The sequence below is a fragment of the Symphodus melops genome (assembly GCF_947650265.1).
Source record: "Symphodus melops genome assembly, chromosome: 23".
Lineage (NCBI taxonomy): Eukaryota > Metazoa > Chordata > Actinopteri > Labriformes > Labridae > Symphodus > Symphodus melops.
The window spans coordinates 6856701-6865329 of record NC_136713.1 but is presented as its reverse complement, the minus strand read 5'-3'; the positions used below and the strand labels follow the sequence as shown (position 1 = coordinate 6865329).

Sequence of the window (8629 nt, the reverse complement as noted above, 5' to 3'; positions counted from 1 at the left end):
TGAGGAATTGCATTAACACCGGTTCAGTGTCGATTTCCACAACTCCAAAGCTGAGGCACTAAGCGAGCGCTAATTAGTCGAGCGAAGGCATTAATTATGTAACACGTCATCTTAATTAGCAATCCCAGATGTACGGCATGGCAGAGGGGCACTTGTAAGCACACTTTGCTAATTGATAGATATTTGACGAGATGTATGACAGCAGGGTGCTGCAAAGGTGACGCTCGATTGGAGGTGTGCATGCAAAACGTGAATTCGTCGTCAAATGAGAGTGGAAGATACATGTGCAGGAGAGATGTGCTGCATTTGTTTTGATTCCAAACATTTTGAGTTTTAACTGTCTGGGAAAGCAACGTTCATCAGAAGCATGATTATAGCTGTCAAATCAAGAGGAATATGTTAAAGAGCTGCCCACTGTTAGTAACTGGGGTTTAGAAGCTCTTAATCCTACTTTCATGTGGTGTGTGTGTGTGTGTGTGTGTGTGTGTGTGTGTGTGTTTGTGTGTGTGTATGGGTAGAGGGGGTGGATTATGGTCAGGAATCCTTTTTCCTTATAAAAAAAAAAAAAAAAAAAAAAAAAAGAGAGAAAGCCCAATCAATTGGCTGCAGGAGCTGCCAGACCACCTGACCCTTTTTGCATTTCTGCACCATCTGTTCAAACCGGCATCACATCTGTTGCTCCGTCTCACCTGCTCCAGGGAAGAGCTCGCCTCTCAGGCAAACAGGCTTTTGGTAAATATTCGCTGAAAACAGTTCTTGATGCAGATTTGTGTAAACAGGCAAATTTGATCGCACGCTGACAAAGGAAAGCACAAGCGATGCTCAATGAGGACACTAATAATGCAGCTGCCGTTTAAAAACGGGACGTATGGGTGGCAGATAGATAATGCACTGTAAATAAATGCCTGGTAAAAATACAAGGAACATGTCAATATGTGAAGAATAAAAAAATAAAAAAAGATGAGCTACACCAAAAATAGGAGACCGTGTGGTTTTCTTGGTGGCTTAAAGGTGACATATTATGCTCCATTTTAACGCATTTAAAAAAAAGTCTCAGAGCTCCTAAAAAAACCTGTCTGTGATCTGTGATGTCATGAAGAGAAAATCAGTTTGAGCACTGTTTACATTTTCTTAAGACAACAGAAATACTTGCATATATAAGGCACTTGAAAGTGCATTGCTCGGTCACAGATGTTGAGGCTCTGAATTGTTCAAATGTCTCACAATGTAACCTTTGTGAGGTTCAAGGAAGGTCACAGCACTCAGCGACACTATGTTACCAGTGAAACAATGACAAGGACGTCAGAGCCGCTGGCGTCTGGTTGCTAGTCAAGTAAAGAACATATTCACAATGACCATCAAGGCCAAATACTGAATGAATCAAAGTTGAAGTCAAAACATGGTGACGTCTCTTCAGAACCACAGTGTGAGGCTTTTATTCAAAAGCTATACAGTTTGTCTTCTATCCAATAAGAATAAGAGATTTCCTCATGCCAGTGAAGAAGTATTATGAGAGCTCAACTTTTATTAACATCAGTTATAATCTCTTAAAAAAAAAACCTCTGTAATTAGGTGTCAAGCATGACTGTAGCTATCAATTGGGAGCTTTTTCAGAGCTTTTAAAATGCTTTAGGCCGTCTGAGGATCGTGTTTGGAGTTTGTCATGGGAAAAATTGAGAAAAAATTATGCAGCACTAAATTAGAGCCTGACCGATGAATCGACCGGCCGATAATATCACAGCTACTTTCCAGTTGAGTGACCATCTTGTCTTTATTACACTGTATATCTTATTCAAGTGTTTGACAACTGCATTTGAAGGATCGTCACAATAAATGCATACATCTGTATATCTATCCTAAAAGGTTGAAGATTTCACATTATGTCCACAGTGTACCAATCTTTCCATCTTTTTTTCCCATTCCGACTCTTGATTTAGACATCAAAACCACATTAGATGCTCAGACACTTGGCTCTAGAAATACATTTAATCGTCCAGTGCCCTTTGCTAGCCCTATGTCCTAAATCTTGTAACAAATCACTGAGGGAGATAGTCCTTTGTTTGCTTAAAACAGCATTTGTGCCTGGAAAGTGCCACCTCATCAGACAAGGGGGACACTGATCAAAGTCATCTCACCTTGTGGAAAGCCGGCCAAGTCAAACTAAATCCTGGAGCTCTTCCTCAGGCAGTTTGTTCATGGGGAGAGGATCTGCCGGGCTGAGCCAAAGCAACAAAAAACCAGGCACGGAGAAAAAAGTGTTGCCAATTACCTGTCAATGTTTCACAGGAGCGAAACCAAAGCACACAAACGCCGCAGATGACCTCAGAATAAAGAGGGAAACTTTCCCACAGCTCTGTATCAATGAATATTTTATCTGACGATTCACAGCCACAGCCTTCTTCTTCATGCAAGTATCGCCGCTTGTCAGCTTTACAAGCCTTTCAGTGAAATAACAGTCTGTACTCATGTACAGTAAGCACTCCATTCTGAGTGCACGCTGCTCTGCACATGCCTCATGCTTACATATTTCTTCCTCTGTTTCGCCCACCTCTTCCCCTTGCATGCTGGAAGCTCCGCAATCACATCTCCTGTGTGCCACTCCTTTGATGGCGCCAGCAGGTGGAAACCCACCGGGATGCTGAGTGTGCACTACAGTGTACACACAGTGCAGACACACACACACACACACACGGCTGCTGGATTGATCAGAGCTCAGGGGTGAGTCGACTCGCCGGGATGGTAAGGGGTGGCAGGGGAACGCATAACAAATGTGCTGCCAAACCACAGGGGCGCTGAGAACGCGGGACTTATGGCAAACAGCTGGACACCGAGGATGACTGCACAACCCGAAATCTGCAGGGAAGAGTCCAATTGCAGAGCAAAAGCCTTTCTTCTTCGAGCGAGTCCGTTTATAGTGTTTTTTGAAATTAACCGGACGATCTGGCCGATTCCTTGCCTCACTTCCTCTCCGGTGTTGATCCATTCTGTCCAGTTGGCTCCGCTAAAAAAAAACAACTCTTTAAACGGTCCACCAGGGGAAGAGTGGGACTCTGCCCGTGTGCAAATCAAAGCTGCACGAGGAAAAACCGTGATCTCAAAATACTGCCACCTTAACAACCTAAATCGCAAATAAGAGCTGCGGCGGCAATCAGCGCTCATTCTCTGCCATAAATGAGCCCCAATTATGTCGTAAGAGCGAATTAAATCCTGACATGTGGTATGGTCAGTCGTGGGGAAATCTTCACTTGAGCGACACCTATAATGAGTTGAAAGTGAGGGGGGGGGGGGGGGGGGGGGGGGGGGGATACTCACCCGTTCTTGTTAATAAAGCGACGCATGAGTGAGCCGGTGCGTGGCGCTTCTGGGGGAATAATTTGTTCATAACCTCCGGCCTTTGCAGCTATTAAGAGAATAAATTGCTAGTCATGTGACTTGAAGGCCATTAAGTGGACACAGCTTTAAAGATGCTGTAAATCCGGTTTTCTAAAGGGCAGGGTCCACAGGAAAGTACAAGGCTTTATTATATTCTACTATTAATGATTTTTGTTTTGTACAGAGTCCGTGAATAAGCTCTCTTTTCAAACATTTAGCCGAATAAAGAGACCACGTGGAAGACATCCATATGTATTATATTGAACACAAACATGTCCTCAACGTCCTCGGAACAGAGCGGACACATTTTTTGTACATACAGTAGCTGATGAAATGACGCCTTTAAGCATGCTTTATTTCTTGCGTTTCTTTCTGCACTTGAACAGTTGTTCGGTTTCAACAAACAGGTTGCAGTATACTATACTGATTTTGCAATGTTGTGTCATAGCTGTTTTTGTTTGCAGCATGGCCTTGGATGTGAAGCCTTATCTTATTGTACAATGGAGTGGGTGGAAGAAGAAGAAGATGATGAAGAAGAAAAGGGAGCTAGTGTCAAAGCTCAGCTTGAGACTTTTCATAATTGGCTAGTTGTTCCTTTTACTTCACTTTGTGGTCTTGACTGGTGTACAGTACGAGTGTGTGGCAGACGTGGGATGTGACAAATGGCCAGGCCAGCGCTGAGGCTCAAAAGGAGGGGCTGGAAAAGATGGTCTTCAACCTGGTGGTTAGGTTTGAAAGTTCAACACTTTGTCACTTAGCAACAGGCAGCGACGACCATTATCATACACAGCACGTGGCGCCATCACTTACAAAATGATGGCGCCGTGTACTGAAGAAGACTGTACGTTGACAAGCGTTTCCAAAATGGCTTTTCTTTTGATGCCAGCAGTGTACGTCCACATCTTCTACAGTCTGTGTGTTGTCCCCAAGCGAGAATACAAACCGCCATGTTCCAGCTGTAAGAACCCATTGATCTATCTGTTTACTGTAGAAGCAGATGGAGGAAAAGTACGATTCAAACTTCTTATTATGACCAACAAAGCCCCCAGACTCTCTACTTTCTCCTTCACCCTGACTCCCTACCCCCTACTGTATCTGCTCGCCCCTACTCCCTACCCCCTATTCCCTACTCCCAGTCCATCAGAGTTGAAAGCCACCATCGGCCTCAGCAGGAGATGCTCACTTTAAATCACATCGTACTCCCCAGATTAATGACAAGCTCCATTTCCATCGTCAGGATGTTCTCTAATAAAGTGACAAAATATTAAAGATAATGATATGAAAAGAAAAATGAAGAAACCTCATCAAGCACCTGCTGATTACACTTTGTGAGAAACGGAAAGAAAAGGATTCTATGTTTTGAATACACTTGTGTGCGTCATCTTCACTGCCGCCGTCACCTTAGCCAGATTAATTATCTTCCATCAATTACAGGAGCAATTATATTCCAACCCTCCTTATGCTAATGATTCAACTCTGGGAGATCTGGAGAGTCAATTGGTAACGGCCACCAAATGGTGCAGGCAGGAGATGCGCTTTGCAGATACCAGATTTGCAGAAAGCAGTTGGTTCATATTTAGGCACATACAGTAAATGTGGGCTTGATGAGGAGACAGATGCCACGGTGAAATGACTGTGGTATACGTGGATGTTTGGAGTTGTTGAAGCTCGACTGCTTTCTTTGCGTTTCTTGACTCGCACCAAAACAAACGCCACATCTATTCTAACTCAACAAAACTAAAGTCATTTAGCTGCTTCTGGAGAACAATAGACTCGACTCTAGGATACAAAATCAATATGTTTCAGCCTTCACAGCATTTATCATGATGACTGAATTGCATATATTATTCGCGAGATGTTCCCCGTCGAGAAGCAACCCCCCCCAAAAAAATCTAATGATTCCAATATTGAAAAGAAAGCTAACTAAGTTTCCCCCTGGAGCCTCTCTGCTCATATTAAAGGGACTTGAAGTTGTGTTGCGACGTGATGACTTTTTGCCTTTTCAGCACTGCTTTGTTTTGATCATTTCAGTTTATTAGCTTGCTAGCGCAGCATGTGGAGACAGCATGGTAAGCATTATCACCCTTTGGTCCGCGGTAGTTTACACACCTCATTAAAAGAGTCGAGTAGAAAGTTGCCCTAAAAAAAAACAAAGTGGCCAGCAAAAGTGTGAAGGTCCTCAGGGTCTGAAAAGTGAAGTGTTTTAAACATGCAGTTTGTCCTCACGGCCAGTAGGGGGGTGACCGAACTTGTCTGCATCCGACTGTTTGGAATTAGAGGAAATTTGCCTAATTTTTGTTTAAATTCAAGAATAGTCTTGCTGCCATCTTGAAATTCAAGTTGTCAACTTGTTCTGCACTTCTGCATTGTCTACATTTGCGAAACAACCTTGGCTTCCAAGATTCATGCCATTAAAAAAAAACGCATTAAGGTAAAAGTTTACCATCATTCAAGCGCACCGGTGGTTGAGCTGAGTAAGCTTAAAAAAAAAAAAAAATCCTTTGCGTTTCCAACCAGTCAGTTTCCTCAGCAGGAATATTCAATCCCAAGTGATACACTGAAATAGAGCGTTGCTATCCAGCAATAACGTATTGTGCACTTTAAAGGAATTGCTTTTGAATGTGCCAGGCAGAAAAGACCTTTAAAGAGAGCGTAGCAATAAGAGTTGCATTAAGAAACAAAGCTGCCAAAGTACCGTAGTACCCAGGGACATGATAAATATATAAGGTTAATGCATCTGTCTGTTAAAGGAGGAAGGCAGACACATTTTGGAAACATGTCGTCAAGATGGTTTTCAATCCTTCCTTCACTTCCTGCCTGCTGCTTGAAGCTAAGAAAAGCAGGTTAACAGCATCAGTCCCAGCTCATTAGCTACACCGACAGCCGATTTTACACGCCGAAGTTGCTGTTCCCCAGTATACATCTATTTCATCACTGCTCCTTTATCCTGCCGTCTTTTTTAATCGAAGACATCAAACGGTGCACCTTACAGAGGAACTCATAAAACCCCAAGTTTCACTGAAAGCGACTGTCGCTTCCAATCACTCGCCGAGGGAGCTCATTATGATTTTAGCGCGGCTCATTATAATCAAATGGTATCTGACCTTTTGTCCCGTCGCACTGCTGTGAGAGGGCCTGTGGGCTGTTGATAAAGAGGGGAGTGACAAGTGTTTTGATGGTGAATTGGAATGATCTGTGGGCGGTTGATGATAATATTACGTCAAGGTTCATGTATACTTAGCTCAGGTGTTAAAATAAAGAAAGATGAAAAGGTCACGTCTGAACATCGGATCTCCATGTGGAAGCAAGATTAGATAAAAAAGAAACTACAGGAATAACACAAAGTGAAATATGATGCGTGGCTTTAATCAAGAGATGTGCTTCTTAAAGGAACAGGACGCCACAGTCGCCTCATTTTCCCTCCAGTCAGTGAACACTTAAGTGTGCTTCAAGTGGCACGCAGCAGCGACGGGAGACCAGAATAGAAACGTGATCAAAAGGAAAACCAGTGGCGTGGATCATCAGCACGGCCATCATGGCAGCTGAGGAAACAGGTACAAACATATCCAAACATTAAAAGGGAGGCAGGAAACTCAGTAAACACTGGAAGTGCTCTTTAAAGATTAAAAAGCACTCCAATGAAAATGTATATTACACTGTGTTACCTGGAGGCAAAGTGCAGCTTGTAACTTACACTAAAAGTCAATGTGGGTCAAACTGTTTGTCTGCGCTGTGCATGCTAACATTGACTTTAAGTCAACCATTAAAAAACAGCACCACTTTGTACCCTACTCCATCATGAATTGTTAATCACAGGCACAGGCGAAGCAAATAAAATCACTTTGTTTTCTCCACACATACACTAGTGTATGAGGGCTCGACTGATGCAAGCTTTTTGGGGCAGATGTTGATGTATCGGCGGTCTGCTTTATCGGTCGGGCTCTACTTTGTACTTCATCAAACCATCAAATAAACGCACGTCCATAAATTTGAATATTTACTGCTTGAAAGGAAAGGTGCACTGCACAAATGCAGAGGTGTAGCGCTTCCAGCTACAGTTACTGAAGCTGGAGAACAAAGACGAGGACGAGCATATTTCTTTCCAAAGTATCACAAACGTCGCTTCTACGGCCATCGCCAAATCATCAATCATCTTTAGCCACCTGTTTGGAAATGCTGAATGTCTCTAAAGTAGATAGAGAGATTAACACTTTTCCTCCAGGATGGCATTTTGAGGATGGTGAGAAAATGATTTATGACTTTCACTCAGGCTTCTCACTGGAGTCTCTCTCTCTCTGTGCTTTATAAAGGACTATATTGTGTGATCAGGTCGCTGTGAACGGGGAACACTCGTCTCACTCTCAACCTCTCAGCATACCATGGAAGCTGCAAAGAAGCGACATCCACGATTCATCTTTTTGTTGTTTGTGTTCTTTCTGTCAGCGTCATCCTGCGTCCTTGAACATATGAGCCTCGGAGCCACATGAGTCACAGAGAGGGGGAGCGGTGGTCGTCAGATAGGCTTTCAATGCAAACTGTTCTAAGCTCCACTTTTAAGAAAGGAACACTTGAAAATAAATGTTATTTTAGAATTCTTTTGAAGAGAGTAAATGATGTGTTTGACCCTGATACTGTGTTCCTCTAACAATTGTTAAAGGTCTAAGCTTTGCCATAAAAAACTTTATTCTAAAAACGATTAAAAACACTGAATAAGGCAGTTCATCTTTCTAATCAGAGAGGCTGAAAGCTACTTCCTAGGTAGCCCAAGAGAACTTTTTTTTTAAAGATTTGGCTAAAGAAGGATTGATAGGTGCATATTTCTTTTCTTTTTGTATTAGGTCAAAATGTCTTTATTAAACCGTACGAGGCGCCACCATGAGGACAGAGAATAAAAAACTCATACCAGTGTAGGTGGTTGGGTCCAAAACTATCCCCCCGCCTTTCGCCAAAGGCAGATCAAAATCTTTCTTTATCAATAACTGTATCACACTCTTTTTTGATTGACCCTCGCTGACCACCATCCGCTTTGTCCCGCCCCCTTTGTTAGCAGAAATAGAAACCTCAAAATGACAAAAGCACTTTTGATGAAGGATTAAGTTAATGTACAGCTGTTTTTTTTTATTAACATAGTATCAAGCAAAGTGTCACACATGGATAAAAAAAAATAAAAAAAATTCTGGCCTACCACTCGAACCAAAAAAGTTAAATTTGATCCCTGATTGGAGGGAAACTTGTTATCAGCCAATCCCCAAGTCGA

General features: G+C 42.6%; 1 protein-coding gene across 3 annotated transcripts in view; it reads right to left on the bottom strand.

The window, feature by feature from the left end:
• Positions 1-8629, bottom strand: part of LOC306818551 (interleukin-1 receptor accessory protein-like 1) — a 218873-nt gene that overhangs the window by 88422 nt on the left and 121822 nt on the right. The window lies entirely within an intron of this gene.